The following is a 21,873-nucleotide window of genomic DNA, read 5'->3' on the forward strand; positions in this document are numbered from 1 at the left end:
TTGCAATAGTACTCAATTATCTACTACAATAAAAGGAACTTTATTTATTATTCACGTATGTTACAATATTTATTTGAAAACTACGTTCCATAATCTCGCTAAAATATTAAACATTCCTTGAAAATAGATCTCACGTTACTTCCATCTCTATAATCAGACATTTGTACGTAACATTTACTGAATAATTAACATGTCCACATACTCTCGTGACCAACTGTTTCTAAGTGACTAAAACAAACGCCTAAATTGTCACGTGTCAGCTATAAATTCAGTCCTTCCTGCATTTCATGTTCAACCTTCGCGAACTTCGTATTCCAACTATTTCCTTCGACATATATTCATCAAATTCAGTGAAGAATAATAAAAGAAAACACCGTGTCCCTCGCGAGGCATCATTTAATTTCCAATCCCACACATTATCAGCTACATAACCTCTTTCTTTATCGCGTGTAAATACCCTCCACCGCCCTACCACAGCAACAAGGTACCCAAGTCGTCCAGCATTAAGAAATACACAGGTGATCACAGCACCGATAAACATACATAAATGCGTCATCTCCGATACTAATACTTCGTATCATGGATCGTAGTCAGCAGGTGCGTATCAAGAAAGCGAAACCCACGCTGAAAAACCACGTGCATCGAATTGGCGTGTATCCTATCGCCCTAACCCATCGTCCATCAAACGACACGCGTGCACGACCCTTTATCTCTGCCAATAAAAACCAGCGGCAGAACCATCGCGATAATCGTACCCGCGGAAAATTCAGGGAGCGTGCAACGATACAAAGTTGCAAACTCGCCTTTGATCCCATTCGACGCACGGGAGTATCGTATATCGCGAACGTCACCAGCGCCACCATCGATCATCCGAACGAAAGATCCGACTCCGTATTCCCGCTCAGTTAATACGCTCCATTCGTCGTGTTTCGCAGGCCGAAAATTCGGTGCAGCTTCTGGACCACGAGTGCCGCGTCTGACGTCGGTTCCCAGCGCGACGACGAGGCGGACACGGGGAACGTGGTTCCTGACAGCGTTCGGCCACGAGGCGAGGTTCCATTCGGGGGCGATTTCGCGCGACGACGAGATGCTCTCGTGGACACGTGAACGCGCGGCATGAGAGCGGCTCGGGGTTACAGCGAGAAGGAGGAAGAGTCATTGAGCGAGATCGAGCGTCTCTGGCGAGCCCCGCCCTGTATATATTTTTAACCGAGATCTGGAAGCCCGACCGCGACCTGACACCGTCTGTCGCGCGAGAGACCCTGAAGGGACGAAGGAGGAAGGACGAGGAGGAAGGACGAGGAGGAGACACAGGACACGTCAGGGCGCAACAAGTGAAGAGGGCACCGGTCCCGCTGCCACGAGCACACGGTGAGTAGCATTCCCTTCGATCAGCTGATCGCGCGATTACGAGCACCGGCACTTTCGACACCCATCGACGACGGGGCGCATAGGTGTGCTCGCGTCATTCGGCCAGGCGGCGCTTCGAGCGGGATCCTCGTCCCTGGCCACCCGGTAGATCGACTCGTTGAAACGGTCGAGACCGTTTAGGCGCGTAACACGCTGCGCCTGCGCGCTGCTCAGGCTTCTCTTAGGGATTTTTTTTTGAATGCATATTTGCGGGGTGATTGATTGGACCTGGGTTCATTAATCGGGAGCTTTGTTTGGGGGTTATTGTGAAGTTGGGAGAATTATATTTGGGTGTGTGAAGCGTGATTTATGGAGAATTGTGAATTACATAAACCTAGATTTCAGTTCCAATGAAGCTTCGAGAGGAGTAGTGGTTTGAAGTATAGAGTATAGAGGGAGCAGTTCTTTTGGCGGGAAAATAGTTTAAAGAGATGAATTTAGTTCTTTCTTTGAATTTTTGTATTTCTTCTTTTTTATTACTGTTTAGTTATTAGTTAAATTATTTGCTTCTTTAATCTCCAAGAGTATGGTTGAGGATCTCCTATTTCTTTTTAAGGTCTTAAAAGGATCCCTACTTTACACTATTAACTTTTATGTGTCAGCAAAATCATTTGCCGTATCTTTAGATGTTTGTCGAAGATCCATATTAAGCATTTTTTTAACTCCTTACAAATACAATGACATTGTAAACTAATGGGTTTTCTCGTTTGTGAATAAGTAATAATACTATAATAATTTAGAACTTGATTTTCCAATTTGATCTTTCGACATATTGTGTAATTTTATATATACATACAATGGGCGTATTCTGTACTCATTTCCACATTTAAGCTTTTATAAATGTATAATCCACAATCTATTAAAAACATCCTTTTGCAAATGTAGAGTCATCGTTCATTAGACTTCCGTTTGAACTCCCAAGACCCATATAATTACGTCATCAAGGTTCATCGATTTTAAGAAAAGGAAGTACAGGAACGTGGTCATAATCATTTGCAAATCTGAATAACATATTTTACATGTAACTGTGTCGAGTTGAACAGTTACTCGAACACGACGTGACAATTCATTATTTTGGCATTAAAATATCATCGTCGGAAAATGCCTAAGTACTTAGACCTTCAAGTGCTGGAATACGTCGAGCACAAGACAGTAATAGTAGTAATTAGGAAAATCGATAGAGGAAAAGACGTTTCGTCATTTCAGACTGCAAGTGTCATGATCCAAGAATCTTATCAAAATTGTGAAATGTTTCTACCATTCTGGAAATCACAATCTCCAGAACAAAGTTTATAATCCAGCTACAGTGTTTTCTCGTTACAAAGTTGTCGCTGTTTCCTTTATTTTTTTCTCTTATTCTTTTGAATTGCTCGTTCTTTATACGCACTCACGAGAGACTCTCAAGTGAACCACGCGGGAGCACCTCTGCCCGCAGCATGCTCTAAGTGTTCCGATCTCGTAGCCGCGGGATGTTTCCCCACAGCAAGGCCTTCGAACCATTTCGCACAGCTCGAACTCGAAAAATACACTGGATTTTTCCATTTCGATCCTCCCAGTCTCCCCTTCGTCGCATCTCCTTCGCCAACCGCAGAAGACGAAGCTGATTGAAGAAGGTCCTTCTCTTCACCGAATTGCGAAATTGATCAATTAGAAAGGCGGAATCAAACGACTCTATACATTTCGATAGTATTGAGTCATCTCTCGCCAATGTTCCGGTTCTCTGTGTTCCGTGTTACGTAAACCAGTCTGGAAAACGTGCATTCTGCCCAAAAAGCTTTCGGTCTGATGTTCGACTGTGAAATACGAGCGTGTCGTAACGGATGACACTGATTATCAGCGACGCCTCGACATTTGGAATCCCATCGACTATTAGCGAGAAGGTATTCAAATCAGGGATGCAAAAAATATTGGAACTTTTTAATAGACTCCACTTGTAACAGTAGCTATGGAAGTTTTTTCAGAAAAGACGTTAATTTAAAATCGAATCCTACACTTTATGTCGAATTTCTAATTTATTTCGTTAACAAAGTGTTGTAGATTATCTGTGACTGAAAGAACATCTTTAACCACTTAAAACCCACGCGTGTGATATCACGAGCACTTTTTATAATCTTTCGCTGCCCATCACGCGCCAATGCGTGATAAAGACTTTCTGCAAGCTGCCGGCCACGCGTTATCGCGTGAAGCTTCTGTGTTTAGTTAGTGCTGAGCTGTGGGGCTGGCAGTTTGGAGGAATCTCTCGTCTCTGATCGGCAGCGAGCGTAAAGTGTTACGAAAAAAAGTGAGCGTTAAGAGGTTAAAACAATCTCTGGAATGATTCGTGTGACCGTAGTTGCTTGGCACGCGACCGAATCGCGGTCTCGTCGAGAGATCGGTTGCGAATCATTGAGACTGAAACGTTCATTTGCGGTTGCAAGGATGAAGCGTAAGGCGGTGGCTACGTATTTGCACAGGCGAACAATAATTTCGACTGCGTGTAATTCCCATCGACGCCGAAACTTTCTCTCGTGGCACGACTTTGGCTTCGGTAGCCCACTCCATCAGAAATTCCTCTCCCCCTCTGTCTCTGCGGGCAGCTTCGACGTAATCGAAACGACGGGACCGTCCAACCGATCAAACTGTTATTTTTTCGAGTTACGACAATGAAGACGCTGCGATGGAACAGCGTAGCGCGAAACTATTACCTGTTGTTATACTTGGCTCGACGAAAGAGTGGAACGACTTCCCACTGCTTCTTTCGTCAAGGAGAACCTTTTTCCTTGGACGACGCCCTCGTTGCTCGGAACCGATACGACCGAGACATTATTTATTATCGAATAAAATCGGGTCAGGTAGTTCAAAATTAAATGAGATGTTCGAGAGTAGAATGTTATATGTGTAGTGTCCTTGGCTGGACATTTGCTGAACAAAATATTTGAGATTTTTTATGAACTCTAAATTGCAATTTTTGTTTAGAGTGATTTTCAGTTATGGCTCAGGACTTACTGGCAAATTTTTAATGAGGAACAAGTGTCCAAAATTTACTTATATTCTGGGTGGCCTAGATTTGTGTAATACATTTGTTTCGTGTAGCTTCAAGGTACAGTGAAATTGCAACAGAGGATGCATATATGGCTTAGTTTTTTGAAAGAAATCGAATTCCTTTAAGAAGCCTTAGTTGGTGTCCATCGAGAGTAGTTGAACTGCAACATATCTCAAAAAACAGATTCACTCTCACTCTTAGGGAGCCTAAATGGTTGGAATATTTCAAATTAGTCCTAATTGCAGGAAAATGCAGTATTTAATTCTTTTACTAATTATTGGAAAATTTGAAAATATTTGAAAACTTGAATTTGAGAATATTTTAAAACTTTAAGTGGAAAATGTATGAAAATTTAAATTTGAAGATTTGAAAATTTGAAAATTTAAATTTGAAGATTTAAATTTGAATATTTGAAAATTTGAACATTTGAAAATTTGAATATTTGAAAATTTGAACATTTGAACATTTGAAAATTTGAAAATTTAAAGATTCAAAAATATTTGAAAATTTAAAAATTTAAGAGATTTAAAAATATTTGAAATTTTGAATTTAAATTTCGAATACTTGAAAGAATTTCTTTACATTGTTTGCCCCTTCTTGGGCTTCCCAAGATGCACTTTCTCATCGCCGCAAAAGCGGTGCAATTCATGATCGAGCCTGCTCCAAACTGAACCAAATATAGTCTCCATTCCCTCACATTTAAAACCGCAGACACAACACACCCTATCTCGTCAGATATTAGATAAACCACGGTGGACCAAAACGTACCACAGCCTGTTATCTTCCCCAGAATTCTGGGCACCGTGCACGATGGCTTTCGAGTTGCGAAAAATAATGTAGGTCAGGAGGTCCCGAGGCCCGACACCATCAGCTGGCCGAGAGAAAAAAGGGAAGGCAATGTCAAGCATACCGAATCGCGTTAATCGCGATTCACGAATGGTACGAGCGCGCTCCATTAAAGCGTTCGGGAAAGAACACCGTGGACACGTTTCTCTGTCGCGTTGTGCAACAGACGCGCGACGCTCACGATTTTCTGACGGTGGTTCGCCCGTGTCGTGGCCCGAACTCGGTGGGATAGTGGGCCAAGGACAGGCTCTTCGTGTACCACGACCGTTATCGGTCGCACTCGCGGACTGCTTCCGTTTTCTGTTGCTCCTTCGACGATGGGGCTCGTCATAACTGGTTTCACGTTTCTGCCAGAAACGACAGCCGATCGATGAGATAAAGATAAGCAATCGTGAGCCATCCTCGCACCTATGGGACAGGTCGCGACGCTCACATGCTGGGGTCGTTGCTCCTCGATTATTCATAAACGAATCCTTCGTTTCCTGCAGCTCGAGAAGGGAGCACTGGCTGGCGCATTAATTCTGTGTCTGCAAGACAGAACGATCTAAGTCAGATAGATCACATAGTCGTATAAAATCTATGTAAAGCACAGTCATTGGTTCAGACATAGTAATAGGGTCTTTTACCCTATTTTTGTCTTCAAGTTTTCAACTTCAATACTGTCTTATGGACTTGTGTATTCTTGATTTCTTATTTCTAGGTGAAATCAGTTTTGTATATCTTTCTTTTTTTCTAATGGTATAAATTATATATTCCAGGTGTCAATTAAGGCTTTAACTCGACTTTTTTGAAAATGTGACGTAGGTCTTTTTGCCTTACAATCGCAGAATTGTGGTATCCAGTGTGCGCCGCCGCGCCAACTCGTGTTGCGATCAGCTGAGCATGAATGACTCAATGTTGCGGCTTACGTAACAGCGACAAATTGGGTCGTGTGCCATGTGGAAAACGCGAGAACTCTTCTTGAATTCTTCTGCCTCGATTCGGGGAATTATTTCGCGCGCGACAATCACTCTAGCGTTATTCCTCGCACCACATCATGGGTACCTATATTATTCCCTCGTTGTGAGCCTGTTGATATCGCGCATGTATTTTAGAAGCGAAGATAGTGTATTTTTTAGGAGGAATGAAAAGTTATTCATGACTGCAGAAAAAAATTAATTACTAAACAAACAATATAGGTAGAATAATGCAGAATAATTTGTCTTAAGAAGCTGCTTTTTACTTGAAATGATGGATTCTGCCTACATCACTTGAAATAATTTATGGTTACGTAATTGAGGAATTTTTTGTAGGCTCTTGAATTTTGAAGTTCAGTTAGTCATATATGTATTTACGATAAAAAGTTTTTCTATGAAAATGATCGTTAATTAAAAATTTCAGTTTTTGAGTTATGTCACTTGTGGGATACTTACATGTTTTATACCTTGAAATTATTGTAATTATATTAACGTTATATTCATATACCTCAGTTTTTATCTTTGATAAAAGAAACTTGAACCACTTCTTGGAATCTTGCACAGGAGTACACGTTCCTAGGATCAATTAACATTAACAGATTAATTACTCGATGTTGTTTCATCGGAAGTGAGAGTCAGAACAAATGAGACACTAACAAGTGGATGATCAGACTTATGGGTTACCGATATTTTTCATATTTCGCACGCAGCTTCTTTCAGCAAAAATCTTGGACACGTGGTGTGCCAAAAGATTTACAACCTCGCCGTTTCTGAAAAATACTGGTTTAAAAAAAGTGCTATATCTTGAAAAAAAGTGTTGAACATGTCATCGATAGTAAAAAAAAAAGAAAAAAAAATTAATATAGTCAGAATGGGTCTTCAACACCCGACTGTAACTTACGATAGTTTAGAACAGAGTATTTTTTAAAAAACAGTATCATTATGATACTTTTGCCAAAACACGTGTCCAATATTTTCACCAAAAGAAGCTGTGTACAGAATTAAAAAAAAAAAGATCAGTGACCCACAAGTCTGGTCCTCTCCTCGTAAGTCGAAGAACTATTGCAATAAAAATAATCGAGTACATTCCATAAATCCTCGAAGCTATACTAAGAAAGCATATCATAAATTACACAGGCAATCTCTGTAAAACTAATTAGCAAATTATCTTCTGTAACCCTCTGGCAATTTTCTATGGACGACCTACGTTTCTCGGTTTTAAATCATCCTCACTGTAGGATACCCATCGGTCAGAAAGGTCAGGGCAGTTCGAAGACCGTAGTGCTGTGTCTAACCACGGCTCGAAAATCGTCAAACGGTTAACAGACGTCATGGAAAGGAAGAATGTTAATGAAACTGTCAATTGTGGCGTGGCGCACGAGGAATACAGAGTCCACGGGTTTACGATTCCCCGTGGCCTTAAACTTATCATGCTTACCTGGCTGTTTCGCCTCTGTTTTATGCAAATGCGTTCATAGGATCCGTCTCCACGCTCTTTCGCAATCGTCGTATCAAAATATTCTCCTGGCGAGTGTACAAACGTAGACACCTGCGGGTCAATCGTTCCATGCTCTAAACGAGCCTGGTTCACCATCGACAATTTTCGTTCAACGAACGCTCAGCCGCCATGGCGGTGGTCCTTCCCTCGAGCTGGCCAGAATCGACGACAGAGAAAGCAGCGACAAGGTAAATCGAATTTCCGTGGGATTTCCAAGAACAATGACAGTGGCTCGTCCATCTTTCCCTGCGTAGGTAAGGCCTACTTGTCCCAAAAGTGACGTAAGCGGGATCAAATTGCGTCATCGGGCAGAAGTAATTTGCTCGTTGCGAAACAACGTACTCGCTGGATTTGGCGATCGAACGAGCATCGGTCAGAGCGATTCCCATCGATATCGAGTCAGGAGTGGCTGATAACTACGACCCATGAATCATGCCCGGAGCTACCTGTCGTTTCGAGAGAAAAAGAAGAATTGATAAATGGCGAAGTCCGAACGAGGAAGTGTATTTTTAAATGAGAGGAGGAAGGAAGCCTCTCGCGAGGAGGAAAATGGGAAAAAAGCGATTTGCTTGACAATGAGATCTTTCCACAGTTCTTTGCCCCGGGCGTTTCTCCGCGGGTCAGAATCATTTCGAGACGAGGCGAGGAGCTGGTTCGAAATGCATCGTGATTAAACCCTTGACGTCAAGTGACGTCCCTGGCGCGTCATCCGAGGTCCCAGACGCGCATCAACTATCTATTCATTTTATAAAAATACAATGACTCACAGATTCGATCGGACGTAGTTGGAATACTAATTACCTGCGAAAATTAATATAGTGTGGTTTCTTTTTAATAATAGGAAGGAAATTACCTTGCTTTCTGATACAAAACGATCGAGTTTTTACGAAAGTAGTATCCATTGAAAAAGGAATGAATAATTGCATCACAATCTAGCAAGAAAGAAAATTATGTTTAATATAAACTAATAGCATAATTTTTTAATGGTGAAAATGATGGACTTTTTTACGATCCCTAATGTCTGCTCTATTTGAATATGTAAATTTACTGATTCTTCGTGAATGAATTCCTGAATCGTCGCATTTTAAATTCAAATAATAAGTATAAATAGTTTTACGTTCTGACTAGAGATGTCGAACGAAATATAACGAACACGTGGCAATTTACAAACACAAGTAGCTAAGGTGTTCGACTCAATATTTATAATTGCAATATCGCAAACTAGCTAATAACATAATGAATTGGATATCTAATCACGCAGAGATGGAAAGCATACACCTTGGCAAGGTTAAACATTCTGCGTAGAGGATCGTGACAAAGTTGAATAGAGCCAGGATCGAAGGTTCGATGAATAAATCATGAAAAATCCACAATGACTAGATAGTATTTTAAAAAAACCATGACTTTATCTAAGTAAGTAAAATCAGAATTCGTCGATTCGTTAGGATTCGACTAATTTGGTTAAATGGCTAAAAAGCAAATGAATTATTCGACTCCTCAAACTTGCTCGAGGCTCCTCCAGTACTAATCTTTTTCCTCTCAGTCCATGCTGACCTGTTGTTCACCGACGTCAATTACGATTGATGCGCACAATACGAATAAAAAATTCATTTGATTTCTAGGCGGAGCGGCTTGGAACTTCGAAGTTTCCAGAAAGGCGGAATTTCGTGTTTGCGCACACGTTCCTCGTGCATCCACATACTCTCACGTTCAGCTTCTTCCCAAATATCATCGTCATGACATAAATTATTTATATTTCGTTCATATATCGCGGGATACATCGAAACGGGGGATCAAACTGCAGCTCGATGCGTCTTTTCTGAGTCTATCTGACGCAAAAATATCGTAGAGTGCTGCCACGAATGCGTCGACACTCTGAAATATAGCTATTAATTTGAAGAAAGAACGAAATTACTGGGCATTATCAGAAATGACATGTTTCGACTTGTTCCACGAGGAGGGCGAATTTATTCGAATAAATAAATCCTGAATGTCAGCTGATTTGCATAGTTTTAATGACTTTAGTAACAGTACGATTTGTAAATGAATTTTTTGCAAATCGATATTATTAATTACTGTATATAGGTATTAGTTTAATGTTTCGTTGCGCAAGAAATAAGTATCCGTGACACCTCGTCTCGTCTCAATGTTGATTTTTCAATGCAATCTCTCCTATCGTTGTCCAACGACGTCGAAACATTTTGCATAGATCTTCCTCCACAGATCGTCACCGCGAGATGATTCACGGCGGGAGCTGGCAAGATTACAACGATAAACAAATGGTAGGGTGGCTGCTGCGTCAAGAAAAATATGCCTCGAAAAAGATCAAATAATCGTCGATTTATGCATCAGCGAGTTTGTTGAAGAGTTGCGACGATGGCATTTCGAATAGATTTTGCAGAATAGATGAACAGTCGAACCTCCTCTTTCCTCCGTGACTTTTTTTTCTTCTACGACACTTCCTTCAGCGTATACCTTCGAGAAATGTATTTTAAATAATGACTAAAGAAATTCCACGAATTTCGTTAAAGAAATTCAATATAACGTCGAAGATCATTATGTAAAAAATAATAAACTACATAATTAGGAAGAAGATATCTACAGACGAGAACCACGTGAACCTACTCGATAGCGTAGTCCTGAAGGTGACTTAAGAAATTGTTGCTTCGAGTGGAAGCCTTAATCAGGCAAATAAAACCGCGGATGGAGTGCAAAACGCAGGTAAAGGAACAAGTATGAGGAGGAAAGAGACACGTAAAATCCTACATTGCAACAGTAGATCGCGTCTGGGGCGTTTTGTTGTAAAAATAGGGTCACCTGGTTCAGGAAAACGACGTCAGGTAGATAAAGGGGAATTACGTGACGTATACAACTAATTTATTATAATTCCTTTACTATAATTCCTACAGCCAAATCTCATTCTAGATACAGATTACTTATCTAGAATCACAACAGATTGCTTATCTAGACCCCAGAGGCAGAGCGTATTAAATCCACTTTCTTTGAAAACCATATTTTTGCATACCTCCTGCATCAAATTTTTTAGCCATCTAGTTTTTAACATAGCAATGTGAAATATTAAAGTTACAGCTTGAACTGTGTGTATTTTGTGGCTCCAACGCATTTTAAGACTCTGAAGGTACTTTTTGTAGTATTAAGTCCCATAATGCTAGTTTATAAAATAGTATTTAATAGGATTTAATACTAGTTTATAAAAAAGTTTAGAGGTAAACAATTTTAGGTCCTCTTCCAGAGTACTGTGTTATTACGTCCAATTTCAAGATATGAGGTCATGCAAGAAAATAGCAAAATTGGAGCCAGGAAGTATTAAGTCCAACTTACCTTTTATTTCTAAAACTTTAACTTGAGATACAGAAAAAAATAATTGATTTTTTATCTCCATTCTAAAAGTTACATAAATGTATATACCTATAGCTCTAGCGTGTTACAGTGGTTTAAATATTAAATGCCACTGTTGCGACATTCGATCGCAAGTGATTAATTTGTTCTCCTCTAAAGCTTGACTAGTGTGATTAAATACACTGCTCCAGGGTCCAACTATTAAATTCATGTATTCAAGCCCTGAACATACTATAATTTTTTTATTAAATCCAAGGTAATTGAATCAGACCTAAATGTAGACACTGGAAAATAAAATAACAAACGGAACCTTGTAATTTTCATGTGAAACGCTGTAGAGTATAAAACACAATAAGAATATTAGAAAAAAAAAATATAAGTTGTACAATTTCGTCACTCCCTAACGAGAAATTCATGAACTATTAATTGAAACCGCAAAATAATATTAGTGTTCTAGGCCTCTCGTAAGATCCTGAATTTTATGAGTCATTTAATAATTTCTCTAGACAAATGTTCAGAAACATTATCAATAAAACAGTTTATGGTAAATGCCCCAGTAGCCGACCGTGTCCCGATACCTGGACACTAACACCAATTTCATTTCATTTTAAACTCTAATATAAAACCAGTCCTACCAATAAAAAAGCAAAGACTATAATCATAAAGTAATATGTCCAGTTACTATGATGCAATTCATTTATTGAGATATATACATTTTTCTGTTGTCCACTCACTGGAACATTACAGTTCAAGCGTTCAGATATTGAGACATTTCCCTGAAGCAGCATGGCGAAATGGTGGCCAGCTGGTCAACACGAATCAGAAAAATCAGAAAAATAAAAAGATCAAGAAAATCCGAAAAATCAGAATAATCAGGAAAGGAAACAGATAAATCAGAAAAGTCTGGTCTGTTTACCAAGCACCTCGTACCTTTGGAGTAAACCAGAAGATCAAGGCAGTCCCGAGACCCGTTTCACACCGAGGACCTTTCCTAACCACAAACAGCGAGATTCACAAGTGGAATATGATCCATATAATAACGCGATAAAAACGAACAAGGAAGGGGGTGATCGAGAAAGGTGGCAAGGGGCGAGCGACGAATGTTGACCGCGAAGGCGAGCAGCCGCCGATTCCACCGAAGGATCGCGGAAGGTAGAAGGGATGCGGTACCAATATGGCGGCTCGGTTAAAAGCAATCCGCCGGCGTAGCCGCTGTCAGTCCGCGACTCGGCACGACGGTAGCGCGTTTATTCGTAATCTGTGTATAGACGGTGTCGCGACAGAGCGAGCTCGATATCTCCTTCGATTCTCACCCCTTTTTTTTTCCCTTTTTTTTTATTTCGTTCGCTTCCGTCTTCGGGGAGACCTCGACGAAGGTAACAGCGCCGTGACAGAGCTGTTATTTGTGAGAAACGTCGCGAGTCCCTGTGACAGATCTGTAAATCCTCTTCCTCGGTCAGTACCGGAAGTTCCAAGGGTAAGCTTCCTCGAGTTAAGAAGCTCTCGTTGGAAGTCTAGCCTTCGGTCGACCGAGGTGTTTTCGACCGTCAGTGCCAGCGCGGAAGAAGAGAGAAACGACGACAGTGTGTGTGGGATTGTTGAGAGGAGGTGCACGATCACGGGTGATTGCTGTGCATCACTCGCTCGATTCGCCGCTGGTAAGTGACGAAAGTATAGCTATGTATATGCTGAGGCAACACTGGGGAACAGTTTGTTGCTTCTTCAAGCTTGTTTCGAGATGTTAAGGAACGTCAACTTAGAGAAATATTTTGTCCATGTTGAGGACACATTGAGGAACAGTTTGCTGCTTGTTGCAGTGTGCTAAAATGTTTCCAAGGAATATTTTGTGCACGTTGAAGCAACACTAAGGGACATTTTGTTGCTTCTTGTTGCTGCGTGTCTCAAGATATTTCCAAGGAAACATTTTGTTCGCCTTGAAGCAACATACACTTCTAGACAAAAATGCAGCACACGTGTGCTAGAATTTAATTCTCAAAGATAAATTCAAAATTGTCCAAATTAGTATATAAACGTCACCTTTTAATAATGTGATCCTAGGAATAAATATTGTCGCTCAAAATAGTGTCACTGGAAACAGGACCAAGCGATAGCATTTGTTAGATAGCAATCATTCTCAACCATCATCATCGATCGACGTCCACCAACCAAACTTCAAACGTAAATACAATAGTCTCAATATACTAATTATGTCTGAAAAGTAATAATATTACTTGCAAATTATCTCCTACGAGTTACTCCTTAGATACAATTCAACTGTACTGAACCTGTAGTTCCAACACTTGAAATTTGGTCAGTGGCTGACGATTGATGATGGTCAAGTGTGACTGCTCCCTCTTCAACGCAAACACAAAAGTAACTAGAGAAATATTCGGCAACCAGCGTCGACATTTCGAGGTCCATGGAACAGCAACAAAAAGTTGCGACCACATTGTTTCTACCATCTGACGCAACGAGCATCGTACGGAAACGATGCTCGTACGCTGGCTTTGCATTAGAGGGCCTGAATGAAGCGATGCCCATTGAATCGCGCGCGTCACGGGCGGGCACAGGTTGCTGAAACGAAGGAGCCGAGTGGGCTCCTTTCCGACTGCGCTCGATCGGAACGGTAACTTATTGCCACGACTAGAAATTGTTAATTATTTGAGATAATTAATGGATACCTCGTTATGCATGAGGTGGCAACGCCTGGCGTTCAATTTGGGTTTCTTTTCGGTTTCGACTGGTTATGCAACAGTTTGCAAGCGAATTTTCTGTATTCTAGATGGGGAGAATCATAATCCTGCCGTAAATTTAGCATTCGGGTGAAAGTTACGTTCACGCGAGAAATGCTTTGCGCTGGGAGCCAGATTTAGGGTGGACGATGTGTCATCGAGATAGAAGACGCTCTAAGTGGTCTGTTTCGTGGATCCTCGATAGAGACTCGTTGCATATTGAGACTGGAGCAAGGGATGTGGTTTTGAGAACAATTCGTGCTTTGGTTAGGATTTATCGATAATTCCATTATCAGTCCACAGTACAATTATAACGAATATAGCTGAACTTAGAAGAATCTTCTGTAAAATTCCTTGTTAATTTTTTTCAAGTCAGAATTCTGACAAAAGTTAGATACTCATCTAGGGTTGACCTAAACCCACATATCTGTCCTTTAAAATACCTACGTAACTAGGTTGTTTAACTTGGTCTCCACTGTTTTATCAATAATAAACTATAAGTAATTTCTCCAAAAATATTGCAATCAGTGGAATAACTTGTGAGGACATTAATATTTATCTATAAGAAATTGGTATAGATAAGCATGAACATATACAAATTTGGGTTGCCTCAGATTACTAAAAAAAAGTAATATATGAAAACCATTGAAATTCTCTCAAAGTTCCCTCATTTAATTCTCAATCGTCTTATATACACATTTCACAAAATCACAAGTTAGTTATATGAAGCTATTTCTCGATTTCTGGCATTCACTTCGATTCAGTAAATTCGATGTAAAAAAAACTTATCAGCGAATAGATGGGACCAAATTGTGCCCAACTGGTTAATGGGAATTAAAGACATTAACGAAATCCCCTGAAAGGTTTTCGATTTTATCTTTCCTTCTGCGCTTTGTTCTGTTGATGCCTCACTGGGCCAACGTGAGCAATCGATTTAAGTTCGATTCACGTTCTACTCGCTGAGAAGGCATTCAAAGGGTACATTTCTAAATAGATACCAGTCTTCTTTTTGTCGAGTCCAAGGTGTTCTGACACAACTAGAAAGTCGGATTTTTGGGTCTCTGTTTCCAAATATTTGGTTCGCTTGGAATCGAAACTTTTATTTCGGTATACATGTATCTCTGCGTAAAAAAGTTTATAAAAGTCAATGATATACTGATTCTTTAGTTGTGCCGATAATTGTGAAACAGGCTTAAGAAAAAAATCTAAAGAAGTTGAATTTATCACTTATTTTGAAATGCAAATCGATGTAACACCAAATAAGAGATAAATTCAGCTTTTTTAGATTTTTAGTTTGGGTAACATTTGGCAGCTTTTCAAACGATGGGACCAAACGTGTCCCTTGGTCCTGAAAAAAGTTAAAGGAGAAAAATTTATGACTCGTAGATTCAGTAAAAGAATGTATACATACTCGGCATTCGATTCTATATTAACTGCGTCTGGTTTGATTGATTAAATATGCGAGGCAACAAGTTCCCTCGACTTCTTAACATGTTCGGCGATAATTACGTTTGAGTCAGCTGTTCCCCGAAACAATTGGCTAAGGAAGTTTGTTTGTCTCTCATTGCTCGATAAAAGTGACAAGAGAATCATTAAACAAAAGAAAAACAGATAGCACATTGATTATTTGACTCTAATACATCTTTTTCTCCTGTGTCTCGTGGCTGTTATTTATTGTCAGAAAAAGTGTATTAACTAATAAGTTTACGTTAAATTTAAATTTGTAATTTCAAACATATTGCATATTCAATATTAAATAAATCTGCTTTTTATCGATACGTTTTTTTCAAGTATTTACGTTTACACATTTATTATTCAAGTTACATAACTATGCTGCTACATGTTATTGTAATTGCTTTAAAAGTTTGATGTAATATTCATTGCATATTTTCAACCTATCTCATTAAGTTTCAGATTCAGTGTGTTTAATACGTGTCAATAGCACACGTTAAACATGCAATATTTACTCGATATGAAGTAATGGCTGGGTAGATAAAAGTAATATACAATAAATATAATAATCAAAAAAAGAAATCATCGTGTTACAGTAGACCTGACCTTATAATTAGATTAACAGAGTCTCAATCATTTACAGTCTTTTTTTATTCAGTATTATCACATATTATTCGAAATAAACGCGATAAAAATACAATCAAATATTGATTAGAACTTAAACTATGGTTTAATACTAGTTTTCTCAAAAATATAAAATTATGTCTGTTATTATTTTTTATTATTATCTTTCATTATTCTTTTTTACTAATTATTTGTATTTATTTATTAACCCTTTGCATTCGGTTGTCCCTTCTAAAGGGACAAAATGAATAAAAAAGCAGTACCTTCGAGTGCAAAGGGTTAATAAAGTAAAAAAAAACAAATAAAATTGTTTTTATTAGTAATAAAATAATCAAATGAATCCAAGTTTACTGTCTCATGTACTGATAATATATTTTCGTCTTTCAACAAAAAAAGAGTAACTCCAACAGATAAGATCAACCCTTGAAGCAACTTATAACGAGAAAACAGTACTTCGATATCTTTTTCAGGGGCACGAATCTTTTCGAACAACAAAGACACTTTTTGTATTCCTCTAATTGGACGCACGATCCGAAAAGCATATTAATCGACCAGCGATCGTTACTCCGTCGATCGAGAGCCGGAAGGAGCCTACCCTGGGTCCGTCTGATTACCGATTCGATCCTCGAAACGCGGTGTCCTTCGTGGCGGCTGACACGACCGAGATCGCCGCGACTTCCGCCAAAAAGTAAAAAGACGAACGGCAGAGATTCCGCGAAAATCCGGAAATGTCATTGCTGGGTCGATCAATATGCACGAAGTGCTCCAGAATTCTCCGAATCACCGCAGAGGAAGCTCATCTTTTCCTCCGCGGGCTACCTCCCGCAACATTTATTTTTATCCCATGTTCGGTGAAAAATGATACGCAGAAATGTCTTCGCGAGAGCCTAGTCAAGGGTACGGTTCAAAGTCTCTGTAGAAACTCGATGTAAACTCGCCAGATCATTCATGATTTTCATTCTCGTCTTTTTTTTGGAATTAGCGTCACCTTTCGGAAGACACATCTTTTTGGGAGACAAATGTGAATTTATTGGAACATGGATTCTTCTTAAAATGTGACTCTACTGTCTGTTCTGACTCGTGTCTCTGTGGTTGTAAGGCGAAATGAACTAAGTCACATGCGTTTGTTTTCGAAATATCAAAGTCTGAAGTTCTCAACTACATTCTTTTTATTCTTTTTATGCCCTTTCTTCTTCGTGTAAATATCAATTCTAGATTCTAGATTTCAATTAAGGCATTAACTTAAATTTGTTGAAAATGTGACTTAGATCGTTTTCTCTTACAGCCACAGATATAATCACTTGTTATATATTAACAGATTATTAATCTCTTGAATCCTCTCAGAAGAACGAACATTTTTACTCAAATTTCTTTTAAATAAAAAAATAACTTTCCAAAGAAGAGAAATAGATAAATAGAGGTATCATTGTAGGCGTTGGTTTCAATCTTTTAACGCGATAGCCGAAAATTGTAGAACCTATTCTTATCAGTTACGAAATTAGCTTTGTCATTTTTGCTATCTGCGCGAAATGATTATCTGATTGTAAGTAATAGAACGAATAGAGTTGTATAGAGTATAAAATTCTGGATAGTGTCTCGTTTTTATATTCTGTGATAGCACAGAGGTGTAAAATTGTAATTAACGACAGTTCTTCTCGAGTAACATATTAATCGGATACTGTACGTCAGATTGAATTGAAAAAATCGCAATTCAGACGACTTAGTTACCACAACTCTTAATCTCATACGCATATTCATGGTGCATCGTTAATAATGCATGCTTTCTCGAGCACGTGGCGATGTGCGTGGAATCGATCCTAGAGTCGAATAATCGAACAAGACGAATTGAACGCGCGACCTCAGCGCGTAACACGAGGACCTTGAATACACGAGCATGTTTAACGATAGGGACACGGAAGTTTTTATTTTAAATTTTATTGGTTCCTGGTGAGCATACAATTAGCATAGAAACCTGATAAATGTTTCATCGATGTGGACTGTGGGAACGTAAACTCTGCGACAACACATTAGATGTCAATTAGCTATTACACAACGATGGTCTCGAATGGAGATTAGTTTTGGAAATTTGTCGAAAATCTGAGGAAGGATCGTGTACACAGATAAGGTTAAGGGGTAATAAACTTTATTCGAGTGCCTCTAAAACTCTAAACCCATCTTGTTTGTGTAAGCGTTATCATATCAATATAATATCTTCGGGTCTTAGGGAGGCATGTGTTCTCTGAATCCATTGTTGTCACTGTACTCCTCAAATTTTGAATCGTATCGAAGCCTTCGTTGGCCAGATATTACTTCAAGGTCCCATTCGCGGATTAGGGACTGAGCTTTCGACATCCAAGGATCCTTAAGAAATTTCAGCAAGAAAATTTCATTTTTAGCAACCTTGGGACCTCTCGCCTATAAGTCATCATTAATGTCACTGTAAACGACAGTGGTCGATCTTTCGTTAGAATTCTGAAATGTAGCATTCTGTCAGAAAATATATTGCTAATAAATAGGAGAGATTATGGTCCATTTCTCAATAACAAATACGTAATTACCGAAATTCGAGAGTGGATAAATTTCTCTAGAATATTCCATAGAGACACGATTGTGCGCATTCGTTGGCGATCACGCAGCAACTTATCTGCTTAACTATTACGTGAAAGGACGTTGCGACACTCGGCGAATTTTCTGAAAAAAAAAAAATAAAAAATCGAAACGAGCTTTGCTTTCTCTTCATAGTTTTTTCAGGTCCTCGTCCCAGATTGTTGCTATTCCTTGCTCTTGCAAAAACAAGAGAACACTGCTTCGAGTATTAGTCTCAGGTGTCTATGTCGATCCCAGTGCAATCGATTTTCCAGCGAAACATTGAATAGTTAATCTACTGAGTGGTATACGAAATTTATGTAATAAAGATACGATATAAAAAAGTTATGCAATTATAGAATGCATCTATGTGGTAACACTTACGAAATAATATGAACCTGGAGGTGTAGCATCTATTCTCCAAACTGTTTACCTTTCTAAAGCCTTTCTAAATGCTCAGAAAAGAAATTGAAATTATTCTTGTTACACCACCCTATAGGGTGTTATAAAATAGTACATACTTGGCTCCTCGAACAAAGAAAATAATTGTTTCAATCTAATTCACCATATTCAGAATTGATTTTATATTTTATACTCGATAGCCAAAGCACACTGATGCAAGTTTCACTGATACCAGTGCAGAAATTAGTGTTCCCAAAAAATAGCTTATCTTTTGCTAAAATGTCTTCAAGCAAACCACAATCTTTCACCAGTCGAAATTCGGTGACAGTTTTCTACCCGATGATTTAACAGCCTCACAGAAGTTAATTTAAAATTACCATTCGTGACGATGCCGACACCAAAGAAAGGACTTCAATATAATCCTTATGTAAGAAGATTCTCTCGTCCCTCCTTTCATCGACCAAGACTCCACAGCGCGGTACCATTAACGCGTTATAGCAACTTGCTGCAACTATGCACTTTCCCTGCACTCGCCACTGCCCCAGGACACTCGACAATCGGCAGACTTTGATTGTCACGGGTGAAAAAAATTCGATCAGTGTTTCGCTCGAGCGTCTTCCTTCATCGAGTTTTGGGAGAGGAAAGGAAGATGACTCGAAGTGGAAGTGGAAAGGGGATTCTTTATTTTCGTGTGAATCCTTGGATCTTGCAGTAGGTAGCTATACTTCGTTATGAATTTGCTATTAAGATCTATGTATGTTGAAATTATCTGAGGTAGACTTCTAAGTTAGACTTCTAAGCTAGTAAGTAACTAAGGTAGACTTCTGATACCTGACCTAATTTTCTAAATTCTAAATCTTTCATTAGACTGTCATTTACAGCTGAAGGAAAATTGTCAAATAATTACAGTTCTATTCGCAGTCCTATCGTACTCTTATCGTTAGTGCACCAAATAATCGAAAGCCTAAATAATACAGGCTGTAAAAAGTCAAATCTAGATTAACCATCAAGGCTCTACTATATTACCTGAGAATTTAATATCCTCAATTAAATTGGCAGTATTTTCACCCTTTTAGTGACAATTGTAACAGATATACCATATTCATGTCTCATGAGAAGTCTCCTGGGAAGCACTAGGGGCAATGCATTTCAGAGGACTTCTCTTGGAAAGGTAATTCCAGTCAGAATTATCGAGCCAATATTTACCTAATTTTCACGTACCTATCAAGAAAAAATTCTACAGATACTCACAAAAAATGTGATCACCAATACATCTGTAAACCTTGTCTCATCCATACCCCATGAACCCTGTGTCACTCATACTCTATGAACCCTACCTCATCCTCTTCATCGTGTCCTCCACCAAAGCTTCCTCCTATCTTACCACCACTATTATTCACAAATATATAAAATCACATTTCCTGCAATAGCTCAGTTCAGTTGCAGACAGAAAAGTTAGACTAGTCATAAATAACCAAATCTCTGGACAACGCTAGCACTAAAAACTTTCCGAATAAACCTCATTTTATTTTGTTATTACGTGTTATTCATTCCAAAAAAACGCTCGTTTGCAGCTGGCTTTAGGCGATGGATCTTTTGCGAATTTAGAAAGCGCGTGAGACTCGTAGCACAGTCTGCTCGGGAAACGCGATCCGCGGCGCGATAAAGTATCAAAAGTGTGATGAGAACTCGTGGCTCTTCATTTGGGACGAGGTTTTACAACAGCGCATTTTTGTTCGACTTTGTATTATACTTCGCCTGCGATCCACTTCTCATAGTACACACAACATATTATTATTGTTATCATAATTTTTGCACGAAGGCACGAACGAGCGACTCATCAAAACAATTATCGATTACCTTGATACCTACGTTTCTCGGTTGCATAACGTGTCACGTTCGTTTTCGATAATCGAAACAATCTGGCAGCAGAAGTTTGATCAAGATATAACAGTGTTTCGATGCTTGTAAATTATGCATTGCAAAATGTGTGTCAGGTAACAATCGCGGCACTGAATCTGTGCACGATCGAGATACCGCGATTTCGGACGCCCTTGGTGTAGTTTGCTTTCCCACGAAGGCCTCGATAAGGTTGAAATTTTCATAAACCAGGCGAATCGTATCGGTGGGTAATTGAGTGGCAAGGACAGAGGCAATGTAAATTGTACAAATGTTTGCTTGATCAAATATGTGGATGCTCTAGCAGCGAACGATTCGCGGAAACTTTAGAATTGGCGATTGCTAAGTTGTACTGGGAAAAACAATTGGCAAGTTTGTGAGAATGAAAATGGAAACCGTGAGTACAGTCGAAACTGACATGCAATCTCGAGGTCAGGATGTGTCCCTACTATGTGTCTTTGGCCTTATCTTCCAGCTGCCTCGTTACACGTGCTAATGCGCGTATGGTTGATGTCGTAAACGCCCGTGAATAGCGATAGGAACGAACGCATCGTGAAACAGTGCGACCTGTGTTTAACTCTTATGTAAGAATTTCTTAAAAATAAGTGTCGTATTTTTATGTTGATTGTATAGACAGAGGAAATTGTTTAACTTGTTAGAAATAATATGTGTAAGTGTCTGGTTATAATTGGATTTACAAGGAACTAAGGATTTGATTCAATATACTAAGTTCAAATACAGGAATTGAAAGAAATAGACAGGCTTTGAAAATTTGTAAATTTGACGATTTGTAAGTATTAGAACTTTGAAATGTCTAAGATTAGAGTATTTGAATATTTGAAAATTTGAAGTTACTAAGGTTAAAATATTTGAATATTTGAAAATTTGAAATTTCTCAGATTAAAATATTTGAATATTTGAAAATTTGAAAATTTGAATATTTGAATATTTGAAAATTTTAAACTTCTCAGGTTAAAATAGTTGAATATTTGAAAATTTGAAATTTCTCAGATTAAAATATTTGAATATTTGAAAATTTTAAACTTCTCAGATTAAAATATTTGAAAATTTGAAAATTGAAAAATC

General features: G+C 38.9%; 1 protein-coding gene and 1 long non-coding RNA gene across 4 annotated transcripts in view; one reads left to right on the top strand and one right to left on the bottom strand.

The window, feature by feature from the left end:
• The first annotated feature begins 1,284 nt into the window (after positions 1–1,284).
• Positions 1,285–21,873, top strand: part of LOC143179438 (very long chain fatty acid elongase AAEL008004) — a 41,019-nt gene continuing 20,430 nt past the window's right edge. For 2 of the 3 annotated variants that reach the window (XM_076378689.1, XM_076378672.1), the window contains exon 1: positions 12,617–12,750. The gene's annotated coding sequence lies outside the window, so the exon portion shown is untranslated. Of the gene's footprint in view, positions 1,372–12,616; positions 12,751–21,873 lie in introns of those variants that run through there. The other variant, XM_076378681.1, reaches the window with a different exon arrangement.
• On the bottom strand, positions 6,638–7,943 carry LOC143177638 (uncharacterized). The gene is made up of 2 exons (XR_013001614.1): positions 7,673–7,943; positions 6,638–6,810 (listed from the first exon to the last, which is right to left on the bottom strand). It is a non-coding gene; the product is annotated as an uncharacterized LOC143177638 (long non-coding RNA).

This window comes from Calliopsis andreniformis, chromosome 1, assembly GCF_051401765.1.
Source record: "Calliopsis andreniformis isolate RMS-2024a chromosome 1, iyCalAndr_principal, whole genome shotgun sequence".
NCBI lineage: Eukaryota > Metazoa > Arthropoda > Insecta > Hymenoptera > Andrenidae > Calliopsis > Calliopsis andreniformis.